We start from the raw sequence: 15,948 nt of genomic DNA on the forward strand, positions 1-15,948 counted from the left end.
ACATTTTGTTTTAACAGGTCTTGGAGAGTCAAAATATGAGCCCTATGTTACACAATAATTGATCTCAGAACTAATCTTCCACCTCAACAGTGAAGAAGGTGGGAAAGCATGGCCCGTGATACTGCCTTCAGATCCTGTAGTAATAAGGCCCCAGGACCAATGTGATCCAACAGCCACAGCTATTTCCCCGTGCATTAAGTGTGAGTCCAATCAGCCTTTCCCCATGATTTTCCTTCATGAATAACTATAATATTTTGGGCAGCATCTGGATAAATTGCACTTTATTTTTGTGGACAGGACATACCTAAGAACATTTCCACTATTTAAGGTAAGTGCCAGTGTTACAACTGTATCAGAACAGGTGAGAGGGGCAAAGTTCGAAGGAAATGTGCAGGGCAAGAAGTTAATCAGAGGCTGATGAGTGCCTAGATCATGCTGCTGGGGCTGGTGGTGGTGGAGGCACATATGATAGTGGGATTTAAGAGACTTTTGGACAGGCATATGGGTATTAAGGGAATGGAGGGATATTGATTATGTTCAGGCAGATTTGAGTTAGTCTTGTAGCATGTTTGACAGGCATTCTGGGCCAAAGGACCTGTTCCAGTGCTGTACTGTTCTATGTATCAGTTTGTTAAAAGACGCAATCCGTTATAAAGCATGTCTTCAGCACTAAACGTGAGATTTTGTCCAATCCTGGAAGTTTTCCTTCATTGAGTTTTCTCAGCCATCTGTTTATTTTATTTGTGTACCTTTGTTTATTTTATTTTATTTGTTTAGAGATACACCATGGAAACAGGCTGTTTGGCCCACTGAGAACGTACCCATGTCGATCACCCGTTCACACCAGTTCTATCTTATCCCACTTTCGCATCCACTCCCAACACACCAGGGGCCAATTAACCCACAACGCTGTACATCTTTGCGATGTGGGACAATTCAAATCATCTGGAGAAAACCCCTGTGGTCTCAGGGAGGACGTGCAAACTCCACACAGGCAGCACCCGTGGTCAGGATCAAACCCGGGTCTCAGGTGCCATGAGGCAGGAGCTCAACCAGCTGCACCACAGTGCTGCCCTGTTCATGTTATCACTTGAAGTGAATTGGTTTCTATAAAAGTGGAAAACTTGGAATATAAAAAGCCCATATTAGTAAGCTTTCTGTTTTTGTAATAATTTCTGGCATAACATGTCCATCAATATAATTTTTTTAATTTACTTCCATTGTGTGGCCAATGCAGGCACAGCTCATACTGCCCACTAACAATTACAACTTCCATTTTCTCACTCATAACGCAATGTAGAAAACATTTACTAGACTGTTATCAAAGAAAATAGTAAGATTAAACAAGAACTTACCAGTTTGAAGTTTGATCTTTATTTTATGAGGAGTTACGATGAGCGATTACGTGAAAAAGGCCGTCAGCCCGCATGCGCGTCAACCTTCAAAGTAGCGGTGTGAAATCACAGAATAACAGTTGTTGAACTGAATATAGTAAGATTCGAGAGACTAGAACTACCAGCTGATTTTTTTAGAGGGTTGGGAGCGGAGGGCACGTAATCGCTCATCGTAACGCCTCATAAAATAAAGATCAAACTACAAACTGGTAAATTCTCGTTTAATCTTACTATTTTATTTCGGAGTCACGTGAGTGTCTACGTGAAGATTTTAAACCTCTGTGATTTCATGCCGTGGACGCAAGTCCATACCACACACTGTATTGGTTGACCGAGGATGAGAGAATAATGCATTCAGACATCACAAATTTTTAAAATGCTGAAAATTTTAAGATGCTTTAATGGACAAATTATAATAATAGTGGACCCTCTCATCCAAGGGAAACTATGAAACGGAACTTAAAATGGTATCGGCAAAAACCCCCGGTCTGGCGATAGGTTTATTATAGAATGCCTGAAATGTGCGTTCTCTTGACCATCCTGCAGTTGCCACGATATGGTCTAGCAGGACGTCCATTGTCCTCGCTGCTGACGTAGTTGCAGCCCTGGTGAAGTGAGATTTTAAAATGTCAGTATCTACTCCTGCATAAGCCAGAACCTGTTTCAACCACCTGGAAATGGTCTGTACTGAAACCTTTTTATGAGGTATCTTGAAACTAACAAGCACTGCTAGTTGATAGCCCCTGAGGCTCTTAGAGACCTTCATATATTTTTGAAGGTGTGTCACCACACATAACTGCAGGTCCAAGGGGTATGCCGCAAAATGTAGTATGAGGCCGGAAGTACCTGGTCTGCTCTGCTTGACTCGATCATACACGTAAAACGTGATTCTATTGGCTGACATAATCATTCTATCCAGCCGAAGCTTGTGCAATGACTGGGGTTGCACTGACACCAGCACCATGAGCATCACTACTTTGTATGTGAGCTGGACCAGGGACAGAGATGTTGCCGGCGTCCACCGGCGGAGCAGTGTTAGTACTGTGCCAACATCCCAAATTTCCGTATATCTGGGCCTGGGAGGATTCGAGTTGAATGAATGAATGAATCTCTTTATTGTCATTGCACATGGTACAACAACATTTAAAAGTCAATCCCATGGTGCTATTCACAAGAGCAATTTTAAATATATAAGAAAAGGTAAAAATATATACATATATAAAAAAAAAAAAATTACAGATAAATAACAATAGCAGCTGAGGTGGAACCATTCAGTTGAATGTGAGTGTTATTTCTTATTTTGCATTGTTAAGTTCACGTATGGCTATGGGGTAGAAGCTGTCTCTGAGTCTGTTTGTGCGAGTTTTGAAAGACCTGTACCGTCTGCCAGAGGGCAGCAAGTTGTGTCCAGGGTGGGAAGGGTCCTTCAGGATGTTGGCTGTCCTGCCAAGGCAGCGAGAGCTGAAGATGTCCTTCAGGGAGGGCAGTGGGCAGCCAGTGATTTTTTGTGCGGTGTTGATGACCCTTTGAAGGGCTCTCCTGTGCGCTGCAGAGCAGCTGGCATACCATGTGGTTATACAGTATGCCAGCACACTCTTGATGGAGCAGCGGTAGAAGGACACCAGCAGCTTCTCCTCCAGGTTGTTTTTCCTGAGGATCCTCAGAAAGTAGAGTCGCTGCTGGGCCTTCTTGACTGCTGTGGTGGTGTTTGTAGTCCAGGAGAGATCCTCCGTAATTTGTGTGCCCAGGAATCTGAAGTCTGAGACCCTTTCCACACAGTCCCCATTGATGAATAGGGGTTTGGGGGCTGCACTGTTCTTACGAAAGTCTATGATGATTTCCTTTGTTTTTGTGGTGTTTAGGATGAGGTTGTTGTCTGAACACCAAGCTGCCAGTCTTTGGACTTCCCCCCTGTAGGCTGTCTCATCTCTTCCTGAGATGCGTCCAACCACAGTCGTGTGGTCCGCAAACTTGACGATGGTGTTGGTGGAGTGGGTGGGGGCACAATCGTGGGTGTAGATGGCGTAGAGGAGGGGGCTCAACACACAGCCCTGTGGGGAGCCAGTGCTGAGTGTGATGGGGGTGGAGAGGTGATGGCCCAATCTGACGGTCTGAGCGCGGTTAGACGGAGATGCCCTTCATGAACCTGGACACCAGAGGGCGAGACCCAACAGAGTGGTGTCCCGATCCCGGCCACAAATATGCTAACAGTGCACTTCTGGCACAATTTATAGCATGATCTCAACTTCTCATCAAAAGTTTTGAGAGAAACTCTAATACATTGGTTATATGTGCTGTGTCGTACGAAATATTAGATTGTGAACAGTACACTTCCCACTTCCTGATATAGGAAATGTATTGTTTCTTCGTACCGTCTCTCCAGGCCGCAGCGAGTACATCCACTGTGCAATAAGATAGTCCGAGCCCCAGGAAAGGTCTTCTCAGACTCTGTAAACCAATAAATTAATTTGGTCATGGAGAGGATATTTTTTCCCCCCTGTTACAGGGTGGACTAGCAGATTACTGCCTTGGGAATCGCCATAAAGGCTGATCATTCCCAGTATGATTGGAAACCATGGCTGTGTATGCCAGTCAGGCACCACCAGAATGCCTGAGGCAGAGTCTTGCATGATCTTCTGCAAGCATCGGCTGACGAGGCAGAATGGGGGAAAAGCATAAAAGAACACTCTTCCGCTATGTAGCAGGAATGCATCCACCGCCGCTGCCCGTGGACCTAGTTCCCATGCAACATACTTTAATAACTGGTGATTTAGTCTGGATGCAAACCAATCGATATCCGGTGTTCCATAACGGTCGATAATGTCATAAAATACGTTATGATTTAGATTTACTAGAATGTTGCCTGGGTTTCAGCAACTAAGTTACAGAGAAAGGTTGAACAAGTTAGGGCTTTATTCTTTGGAGCACAGAAGATTAAGGGGGGACTTGATAGAGGTTTTTAAAATGATGAGAGGGATAGACAGAGTTGACGTGGAAAAGCTTTTCCCACTGAGAGTAGGGAAGATTCAAACAAGGGGACATGACGAGAATTAAGGGACTGAAGTTTAGGGGTAACATGAGGGGGAACTTCTTTACTCAGAGAGTGGTAGCTGTGTGGAATGAGCTTCCAGTGAAGGTGACAATCGTGTTCAGTCTGAAGAAGAGTCTCGACCCGAGGTGGTGGAGGCAGGTTCGTTTTTATCATTTAAAAATAAATTGGATAGTTATATGGACGGGAAGGGAATGGAGGGTTATGCTCTGAGCGCAGGTATATGGGACTAAGGGAGATTATGTGTTCGGCACGGACTAGAAGGGTCGAGATGGCCTGTTTCCGTGCTGTAATTGTTATATGGTTATATGGTTATATGATTCAACATCCATTCGGTGTTGTCATTGAATTTCCATGTTCTGGTGTCCGCCACCATATTGAGCCTAGCAGGCAGGTAGGTAGCTAAAATCCAAATATTTCTTGCAATGCACCAGTGCCAAATGAGCCAAATAGCCGATTTATCACAGGATACAGACTTGATTCCACCCGTGATTAACGTATGCCACCGCTGTGGTGTTATCAATTTGAGGTTGAACATGCAGATGATGCATATTCCCGCAATAAGCCTTTAACCCATAGAGTGCTCCCATCAACTCTAGGTTGTTAGTACCATACCATTGAAGAACTGATGACAGGCGTATTCCATCTGCCACCACCACAACAGTTTGTAATATCCCTGAAGGACTGTTGACCAAAATATTACTGGAGCAATGCAAAATATTGGACGTCCACCATTTAAACTCAGAAATGGCTTCAGCTGGTAAATGCATAGGTCTATTGAAGGACCTGCATGGGTTTTAAGTGTCTGCTCCTTTGCACATAGTAAATTATGATAATGTAAACGCCCAAACTTTGCAGCTGGAAAATCAGCCACTAATTTGCCAATTATATGGGCTACTTGTTGAATAGAAGGTTGCTGTTTTACAATGAGATAATTACAAGCTTCTATTAATTCCAATCTCTTGCCCGAGGGCAGAGTCACTGACATGTGAAATGAGTTAATGGTAAATCCCAAATCACCAATAACTCTGGATGGTATCAACTTAGATTTAATTAGATGGATGAGAAACCCCAATCTCTCAACAAGAGTCTGGTGGCTGAAATAGCTAATTTAGCTAATTTTTAGTTTTACATATAATCAGGATATCATCCAAATATGTCATCATAATATGACTTTGTGCTCGTAATAGTGCAAGAGCTGGTTTTAATAATTTTGTAAATAATGTGGGAGCTGAGACAACCCATTAGACAACACTTTAAACTGCTAAAGTTGCCCCATCCAGCAAAATTTCAAAATCTTCAGTATCCCTGTGAATGGGTACAGAATAATATGCATTTTTGAGGTCCGATGCATGTCATATGACATCTTATGGAAACCAGCTGTTTTGTAGCAACAAAGTTTTCCATTTTTAAATATCTATACTGCACAATGGAGTTAAGTTGAGTCAAGTCAAGGATGATTCAATTACCCCTTACTGAATTTTAGCTTGTATATCCAAACCCTCTTAATGCATAAAGGTGTGGTGTATGCGGTGAGGGTGGAAATGAACCAGAAATTAATTCAATTTGGAACTGTTGTGTACTGGGCAGTATAAACAAATCTGATGTTTATTCACAAACCAGCGTAAACTTTCTCCAACTTGTGAATGATGCACACCCTCATGTTCCAAAAAGAACCAGACCCACCTACCTCCATGGTTACTGGTGGATTCGTGGTGTGCATTTCCGCCCCCAAGGTTTGGGGGGTAGAGCTGCTGGAGTGCGCCAGGTGCGCATTTTTGAGGAGGGCCCGCCTTAGCCATGACCTAAAAAAGACTTCTGTCCATAATGTTTGGTCTTCATGCTGCTACCAGCTTCAGGGAATCGTTTGCTGCTGGTAAAGGCGTAGAGGTGTTGCCGCCGGAAGGACGAAGTTCTGCTCATTGATGGAGCTTGGATTAGCTCCAAGGCTTTTGCCTCGTCATCTAGGTCTTTGACCTGCTTAGATAGATCTTCACCAAACAGGTAATTTTGCGGCTGCACATTGCTGGTTTGCATAATCCTGCAAACCTAGGATTCAGGGTAAGGCAGATGGCATTCTTGCGGTAGCAATTTATTTCAAAGTGTGCGTTGCATAATAACGCCAGCACATCTTGTTGTCCATCTGACAGAGGACCTCAATCCACTGACCTGGCAAAGGCCGTGATGCCTGAAGCCAGCAGGCTCAGAATTTTCACGTCCTGGTTCCTGATGCCTCCCCCGATTTAATACCATATTGAGCTGTTTACAGCCGGCACAGTTAATGACGCACAGTTAATAGGCGTGTGGTGCATCATGGCCGTATCCACCATTACTTGCTCTTTGAGCTGGTGTGAAGCCAGATAGTTAATACTAGCCGCCAGTTCTTTCTCGAGCGGCTCCCCAATTTGCGATGGTATCGCAAATTTAAATGCTATAGCGGGTAATTCTGGTTCTTGCAGCCCGTGCATCATGGTATGCTCCCTGGACATACCGCCGAACTTTGAGCCAGCCCAAAACTGACTCTGGATGCTCCCCTCCTCAGGGAGACATCATGCAGCCCTGAACCAGGAGCTGCCGCGGGCTCTCTCAGAGACCCGCGCTGATATGACTCTTTTCCTAGGAGTATATCATGGTGGAGCATCCTCTCCATGAGGTGCTCCATCTGGGACAGACGTATGAAGAAGCTATCCATTGTCGGAGGTGTACCCCCCTGGCCTGACTCATCTGAGTCTATAGGCCTCACAAACTTTTGCTTGGATTTTCCACCTCTCGCGGTAGCCACGGTGTTCGAGAACTTACCTGCGGGTCTTTTAAACTTACCGCTGGAGGAGCGACGCGCCTACCATCCAGTCATGGTGCCATGCAGTAGACGTAATGACGCCCATGCGGGCTGACGGCTTTCTTCACGTAGTCACTCACGTGACGCCAAAGTAAAATTTAAGCCTGACTCACGTATGATGCAAAAAATAAACTTTTGCCTTAAAACACAGATATCCATATGGTCTTGTGTTTCATTTACTGCTATAAAGGCAAGTTTATTGTCAAATGGTGATAATACTATCCTAAAGGTTCAAGGATGAGGATTAAAAATCTTAAACTCAACAGTTTGGGAATGAATTTGAAATGCTAACAAATTCAAGTCTGTAATTCAGGTTTTCACAATTGAATTGAATATGCCTGTAAAGCCTGCAAAGAACATACTGTAACTGTTTAGGTTTCAGCATAACTGATAATTGGACACTCTTGACCCTTGACTCTTGACTCTATACCTAAAATCTTCATCAACAGAAACCCAAATGAAACAGCTTTGTATTATACATGATCAAAGGGTGCCGGGACGTCATACTACCCACTCCAGACATCTCCTGTCCATTCTGCAATACTCTTCCTTGTCACACACATCCCTTTGCAGCTGTGTAGGAAGGAACTGCAGATGCTGGTTTCAACCAAAGATAGACACAAAAGCTATAGTAACACAGACGGACAGGCAGCATCTCCGGAGAGAAGGAATGCATGATGTTTTGGGTCAAGACCCTTCTTCAGACATCTGAAGAAGGGTCTTGACCCGAAACATCATCTATTCCTTCTCTCCTGAGATGCTGCCTGTCCCGCTGAGTTACTCCAGCTTTTTGTGTCTATCTTCCCTTTACAACTGTGTTCTACTTTTAAGAATATCCTTCAGAGATTCTGCTTCCCTTATAGAAGGGACACCAATAAGTGGGATATTACAGTACATTAATTAAATCTACGTAAATTAATGTTCCCAATCTCACAGGCAAATAATCCCACTGATCAATAGATATATAATTTAGATATCTTCCTGTTCAAAGGTTCCAAAGCCTACTTTTAGATTCCTTTGTTTATTTATATATGATCTTGCTTCAGTTAGGCGATATCTTAATAAGTCTGTTTCATGTTTTCACTGCAACACTTTGTTTTCTGGCAAAGCACTCACATGCCCTCTAAAGCATCCGCTGAGTTCAATCACAAGCACATAAGGGCTTATTATTCTCAGCACATTGGATAAGGAGATTTGCCCTAAAGCTGAAGACTGTCAAAGGACCCCCAGGAGGGCCGTGGCATTCCAGACCCCTTGAGCAGACGGCCCACTGCAAGGGAAAGGCAACAGAAAAAAACTTCAAAAGGTTAAAGTGCCGGTGGGTTATTTTCAAGCTTAAAAACATGTTGAGTTAATACTGTCAAGATCAAGGAAGTAACAGCACAGACAGATCAGTTCAAAATTATTGTGTTAGCTACAGGAATGCTGTAAATGAAATAATACAGGCACTGTTCACTGAGGGGACAGTGCAATCATACTTAATCATTGTAAAGCTCTTCATTTAACATCAACTGCAGATTTCATCCATGGACAATGTCCTTCCACTGTTCGACTGAAGGTTAATCTGCCTGGGTCCTAAAGGATCTATAGCGGTTGTAAAATCAAGTCAATTAAAGGGTGAATAATATACACCGTGGATTACTCACAGAGTAGTTTGAAAGTGCACTTATACTTTGTCAATGAGCCAAAATATTTAAGGTTTATCTAAAGAAGATAAATCGCCTTATGATGTTCTATAACTAAAGCAGTGAATCATTGCATTCATTAGACTGCACTTCACTTCCTGCAAAGTAAAAATACTGATAAGGAACCAAATACGTACACCAAACATAATGATGCCACACAATGTTTTCAAACAAGAATTATTTCTGAGTGCGATTGTCATAAATTAATTGTTTCTTCCTGTTTTCCCCCAATTTTACAATCTGATTGGTGATATATATTACGTTGCATCTTACCTACTAGAACTTGTCTATCACTATGCACTTTCTTTGCACCTAAAATATAAAGAAAAAATATGTTTTATTTAGCATTTCCATAATCTCAGAATGCTTCAAAGAGATTTCCAGCATTGATTTTGAAATGCAGTCATAATCCTGAAGTAGTGAATGTAAATAGATTGTATCTAATGATTTTTAGTCATGCTTCCTCTTTATATTAATTAAATATTACGTAAATATGCTTTCCTCTGCATTTCACTGTAATTTCTACAGTCACTCCCTGGCTTACGCTATGGGTAATTCACATAAACTCACACTTACCTATATTATTCTCTACCGAGTCCCTAGTACAATCATGGCAGTTTGCAGTTTCAAGTTTACATCAGTAACAAGCCAGCAATGGTGGTGATGCTTACCCAGAAGGCCGCGTGCCACAGAAAGTGCCCCAAAGCCAAGACAGAATGGCAATGGCAGTGGTGCTTATTGTTCAGTTCTGTTCAGTTTAGTTTAGTTTATTGTCACAGTGAAAAGCTTTTGTTGCTTTTGTTTCGTGCTAACCGGTCAGCGGAAAGACAACACATGATTACAAACTAGCCATTCACAGTGCAAAGATACATGATAAGGGAATAACACAGTGCAAGATTAAGCCAGTAAAGTCTGATCAAAGATAGTTCAGGACTGCTCTCTAATTGTGGTAGGATGGTTCAGCTGTCTCATAACAGCTGGGAAGTACAGAGAAGGCCGTGCACCACAGAAAGTGCCCGGGATGCAGCTGGACACCAACCGCTGAGACGATTAATACTCTCAGTGAGTTATTTCAGTCAGGGGAAGGGGATGGGGATTCTGATTTATATAAAATATGATTTACGTAAGGTTTCACATAATGTAACCCTTATGTAAATCGGAGAGTATCTGATTGTCCATTGTCTATTGTCTATTGTCTATTATATTGCTTGTTTTTTTTGTGAGATGGCACTCATTTCTACCTCCTGGAGCTTCTCCATCTGTAAGTTTTGACATCTGAGTCTTGGTAGGCAATTTAAAATAGAGGAAAAGAGAGAATGGAGAGCTGCTGACATGAAGGATGTAATAATGGAAATCCTTGAAAAGAAGAATAGGATTGAACAGAGTCAGCATAGATTTACGAAGAGAGAATCATGTATGCACTGGAGTTTTTTAAGGATGTGACTTGTGGAATAGGTAAGGGGAAACCAGTAGATGTGCTGTATTTGGATCTTCAGATCAGGTCACATACAAGATCCACAAGATTAGTTCAACGAGATTGGAGTAATGTGCTGAAATGGATTTGGAAGAGCAAAATAAATGGACAGATCAGTGCATGGGACTCAGCCGTTCATGATCTATTTTAACAATTTGACTGGAGGGCCAAATTGTTTTCCAGGTTTGCTGATGCTACAAAATCAGTTGGAATAGTAAGGAGGGAGGAATATGTAAAGAGGCTACAAGGAGATACTGACAAGCTAAGAGAGCAGGTGGGAATATGATGCGTGTAATATAATGTGGAAAAATGAGGTTATCAAATTTTCTATACAAACAGTGGTACTTTACTGTCACATGTATCTAGGTACAGTGAAATTTTTTTGCGTTCAATTCAGTCAAGTCTTACAATATATAATCACAAGAGTTTAAGTACAGTAGATCACACTGTAGATCACACTGAGAGTACACAAGGGTCACCATGTTCCAATCGTATGTCCTTCAAGTTTAGTTTTAGTTTAGGCTGGATTAGAGATACAGCGCAGAAACAGGCCCTTCAGCACACCAGGTTCTTGCCAACCTGTGATCCCCGCACACACTGGGGACACAGGTTTTCCCATTACCATGTCAATTAGCCTACAAACCTGTACGTCTGGAATGTGGGAGGAAACCGAAGATCTGGGAGAAAACCCACGCAGGTCACGAGGCGAACATACAAACTCCGCACAGACAATAACCGTAGTCTGAATCGAATCCAGGTCTTTGGCGCTGTAAGGCAGCAACTCTACCGCTGCACCATCGTGCCGCCCTCAAATGTTCTTAAAAATGTAGAGTCTTAAGGGCCCTACAGGGACGTTGACCAGGTGGAGGCACAGAATTTTATGGATAGGGCTGGCCTAGCAATGGTGTCAATGTCCTCCATGGGGACTCTGCACTGCTGCAGGCCATGTCCGATCTATGTGCACATTTGACCTCTGTGGAGCTTGCAGCAGCACCTGATCCCGTCCGTCCCCCGACTGCTGCAGGACCTTCAGCGGCCCACATCACGTCCCAGACGCATCAACACACGCGCTGTCCCTCGTCTCCCACAGCCTGTGCTCCAACCCCATGCATCAGGGCATCTCTTTAAGCCGACCTCGAACCAAAAGGCGAACAACGCTTTAATTGATGAGAGAATGGGAAATGTTGAGACGAAAAAGATCATGTTGTGGAGGTTCTTTCAAAGCAGAGATTGATGGATCTACGACTATCAAAGGAATTAGAACATATTACAGAACAGCAAAAGAAAAGGGCCATTCAACCCTCTCAGCCACGGTAGCACAGTGGTAGAGTTGCTGCCTTACAGCATTTGCAGCGCCAGAGACCCGGGTTCGATCCGGACTACGAGTGCTGTCTGTTTGGAGTTTGTACTTTCTCCCCGTGACCACGTGGGTTTTCTCTGACATTTTCGGTTTCCTCCTACACTCCAAACAACTACAGGTATGTACATTACTTGGCTTTGTGTATGTGTAAATTATCCCATATAACCATATAACCACATAACAATTACAGCACGGAAACAGGCCATCTCGACCCTTCTAGTCCGTGCCGAACACGTATTCTCCCCTAGTGCCATATACCTGCGCTCAGATCATAACCCTCCATTCCTTTCCCGTCGATATAACTATCCAATTTATTTTTAAATTATAAAAATGAACCTGCCTCCACCACCTTCACTGGAAGCTCATTCCACACAGCCACCACTCTCTGAGTAAAGAAGTTCCCCCTCATGTTACCCCTAAACTTCTGTCCCTTAATTCTCAAGTCATGTCCCCTTGTTTGAATCTTCCCTACTCTCAGTGGGAAAAGCTTATCCACGTCAACTCTGTCTATCCCTCTCATCATTTTGAAGAACTCTATCAAGTCCCCCCTTAACCTTCTGTGCTCCAAAGAATAAAGCCCTAACTTGTTCAACCTTTCTCTGTAACTTAGTTGCTGAAACCCAGGCAACATTCTAGTAAATCTCCTCTGCACTCTCTCTATTTTGTTGACATCCTTCCTATAATTAGGCGACCAAAATTGTACATCATACTCCAAAATTGGCCTCACCAATGCCTTGTACAATTTTAACATTACATCCCAACTTCTATACTCAATGCTCTGATTTATAATGGCCAGCACACCAAAAGCTTTCTTTACCATCCTATCTACATGAGATTCCAGTTTCAGGGAACTGTGCAGTTATTCCCAGATCCATCTGTTCACCTGCATTCTTCAATTCCCTACCATTTACCATGTACGTCCTATTTTGATATGTCCTGCCAAGATGTAGCACCTCACACTTATCAGCATTAAACTCCATCTCCCATCTTTCAGCCCATTCTTCCAACTGGCATAAATCTCTCTGTAGACTTTGAAAATCTACTTCATTATCCACAAGACCACCTATCTTAGTATAATCTGCATACTTACTAATCCAATTTACCACACCATCATCCAGATCATTGATGTACATGACAAACAACAGTGGACCCAACACAGATCCCTGTGGCACCCCACTAGTCACTGGCCTCCAACCTGACAAACAACTGTCCACCATTACTCTCTGGCATCTCCCATTCAGCCACTGTTGAATCCATCTTGCTACTCCACCATTAATACCCAACCATTGAACCTTCCATGAGGAACCTTGTCAAAGGCCTTACTGAAGTTCATATATACAACATCCACTGCTTTACACTCATCAATTTCCCGAGTAACCTCTTCAAAAAATTCAAGAAGATTAGTCAAACATGACCTTCCAGGCACAAATCCATGTTGACTGTTCCTAATCAGACCCTGTTTATCCAGATGCTTATATATATTATCTCTAAGTATCCTTTCCATTAATTTGCCCACCACTGACGTCAAACTAACAGGTCTATAATTGCTAGGTTTACTCTTAGACCCCTTTTAAACAATGGAACAACATGCGCAGTCCGCCAATCCTCCGGCACTATTCCCGTTTCTAATGACATTTGAAATATTTCTGTCATAGCTCCTGCTATTCCTACACTAACTTCCCTCAATGTCCTAGGGAATATCCTGTCCGGACCTGGAGACTTATCCACTTTTATATTTCTCAAAAGTGTCAGTACTTTCTCTTCTATGATCCTCATAGTTTCCATAGCTACTCTACTTGTTTCCCTTACCTCACATAATTCAATATCCTTCTCCTTGGTGAATACCGAAGAAAATAAATTGTTCAATATCTCCCCCATCTCTTTTGGCTCTGCAGATAGCTGTGCACTCTGACTCTCTAATGGACCAACTTTATCCCTCGTTATCCTTTTGCTATTAATATATCTGTGTGAGTAGGATAGTGTGTGAGTAAGATGGTATTAATATGTGGGGATCGCTGATTGGTGTGGACCCAGTAGGCCGAAGGGCCTGTTACCACACTGTATCTCTAAACTAAACCCACAATTGTGCTGAACATGATGCCAAGTTAAATCGATCTCATCTGCCTGTACATGATCCATGATCTGCTTCCAAGTGCCTATCTAAAAGCTTCTTAAACTATGCTATTATAGCTGCCTCCACTGTCACCGCTGGCTATGTGTTCCAAGCCCTCACCACTCTCTTTGTAAATAAATTGTTTGTCTCCCTGTGACCTGCGTGGGTTTTCTCAGGGATCTCTGGTTTTCTCCCACACTCCTTAGATGTACAGGTTTGTAGGATAATTGGCTAGGTATAATTGTAATTGTCTCAAGTGTGCATTGAATATACACTCTTGGGACAAGAAAATAAGAAATAGTGGTAGGACCCCATCATTCAGCCTTTCTAACCTGAGGGCCAAAGGCCTATTTCCACACTATGGCTATAAACTAAACTAAACAAAAAAATCTTCTCACTCAATGTCCACACATAACTATACCTTTAACAAGGATCGCTGTAGTAACAGTTCAGGTAAAATAAATAAATATTTACATAATAATTTTTCCCATCTTCAGGATAGCTAGTATATCCAGTACTGAGGTGTTGTTGAAAGGTAGTTGTTACACTACTGTAAGAGGGATGACAATTAAATTGTGTGTAGCAGAATCCTACAAAAAGCCATGTGATAATAATCACATCCAGATATTTTTTTGAAAAACAAAATTTATATTTGAAATAATGCAATTATTTCACTGGGAGCCCAGATTGGCCCACGTGTTCAGCTGAAAGGTAGTTGCCTTTTATACTTCCACACTACTGTAGAAAATAACATTTACTGTGGCTTCAGTCTCTCTACTGGTGAGCTATTTGGGTTCTCACAATAATCTGGCACAGATATTTTCTCTGATGCTGGGACACAATTAATTGGTTTATTGAATTAATTTTGGCTACTACCATGGAGCAATGTGTATTCTCATCATCTGGGTTACGTGGAATTCTGTAACATCATCATTCCTACCAAATCCCTGATGACATTCAGACAATTGGCATCTTCAACTATCAATACAAGTGCTTAACTAAATCTCTGCTGAATCTGCCTCCAACTCTATGCCTTGATCCAATAAAGATTTGCTGCGCTGTTCCCATCCCATTGCTTAGTGAAAGTTCAGATGCTCAATGTCTATTAAAATAATGGAATGAAAGCATGAAGTTCTCTGGGAAAATTCATCCCCAGCGCTGGACAAAATGCAGTTATTCTCTAAAAGGAAGGAGAGATTTACAAATATATAGCAAAAGACCACACCAGCTACTTACAGCTGTGACAGTAATTTTGAAATATAGCCCTGATAGTGATACATGAAATGCAATGTGATATTGACTGGAGAATTAGTTAGTAGCAATATTGACCATGGGTCAGGATGCTTGATTATTGTCATGGAGAGGGTATCAATTTATCACCCCATCAGTTATTAGCCCAGTGAACCTTTCCTGAACTGCTTCCAGCACTTCCTTAGACAAGGAGGCTAAACATATGAACATTCAAACTTTATAAATAGGAGCAGAAAAAGGTCACGGTTTCTTGAGGCTATTTTATTGTAACCTCAGTTCCATAGTCCCATTGGCACGGAGTCCCTTTGCAAGAGTCTAGAGTCAAGAGTGTTTAATTGTCACATGTTATAACAGAACAATGACATTTGCACTTATTACAATCACTTTAATTCATCATCTTCCGCATTAAAAAAATTAAAACAACTTTTTTTTTCCATTGCTTGTTGAGAAAGGGTGACACATAGAGCCATAGAGTGATACAGTGTGGAAACAGGCCTTTTGTCCCAACTTGCCTACACCGGCCAACATATCCCAGCTACACTAGTCCCACCTGCCTTTGCTTGGTCCATATACCTCCAAACTTGTCCTATCTATGTACCTGTCTAACTGTTTCTTAGGGGTGGGAGATTGCAAGTCTTCATGTGGACTACCCTGTTTCGACCTGGCGTGCACAATCAAATAAGATCAAATAAAACAAATGTTCCTACAACTTTAGGCTGTGCATGCCATATGCAAGAAGAAGACTGTTTCTTAAAAGGTGGGTTAGTCCCAGCCTCAATTACC

The sequence above is a fragment of the Leucoraja erinacea genome, chromosome 1, assembly GCF_028641065.1.
Source record: "Leucoraja erinacea ecotype New England chromosome 1, Leri_hhj_1, whole genome shotgun sequence".
Lineage (NCBI taxonomy): Eukaryota > Metazoa > Chordata > Chondrichthyes > Rajiformes > Rajidae > Leucoraja > Leucoraja erinaceus.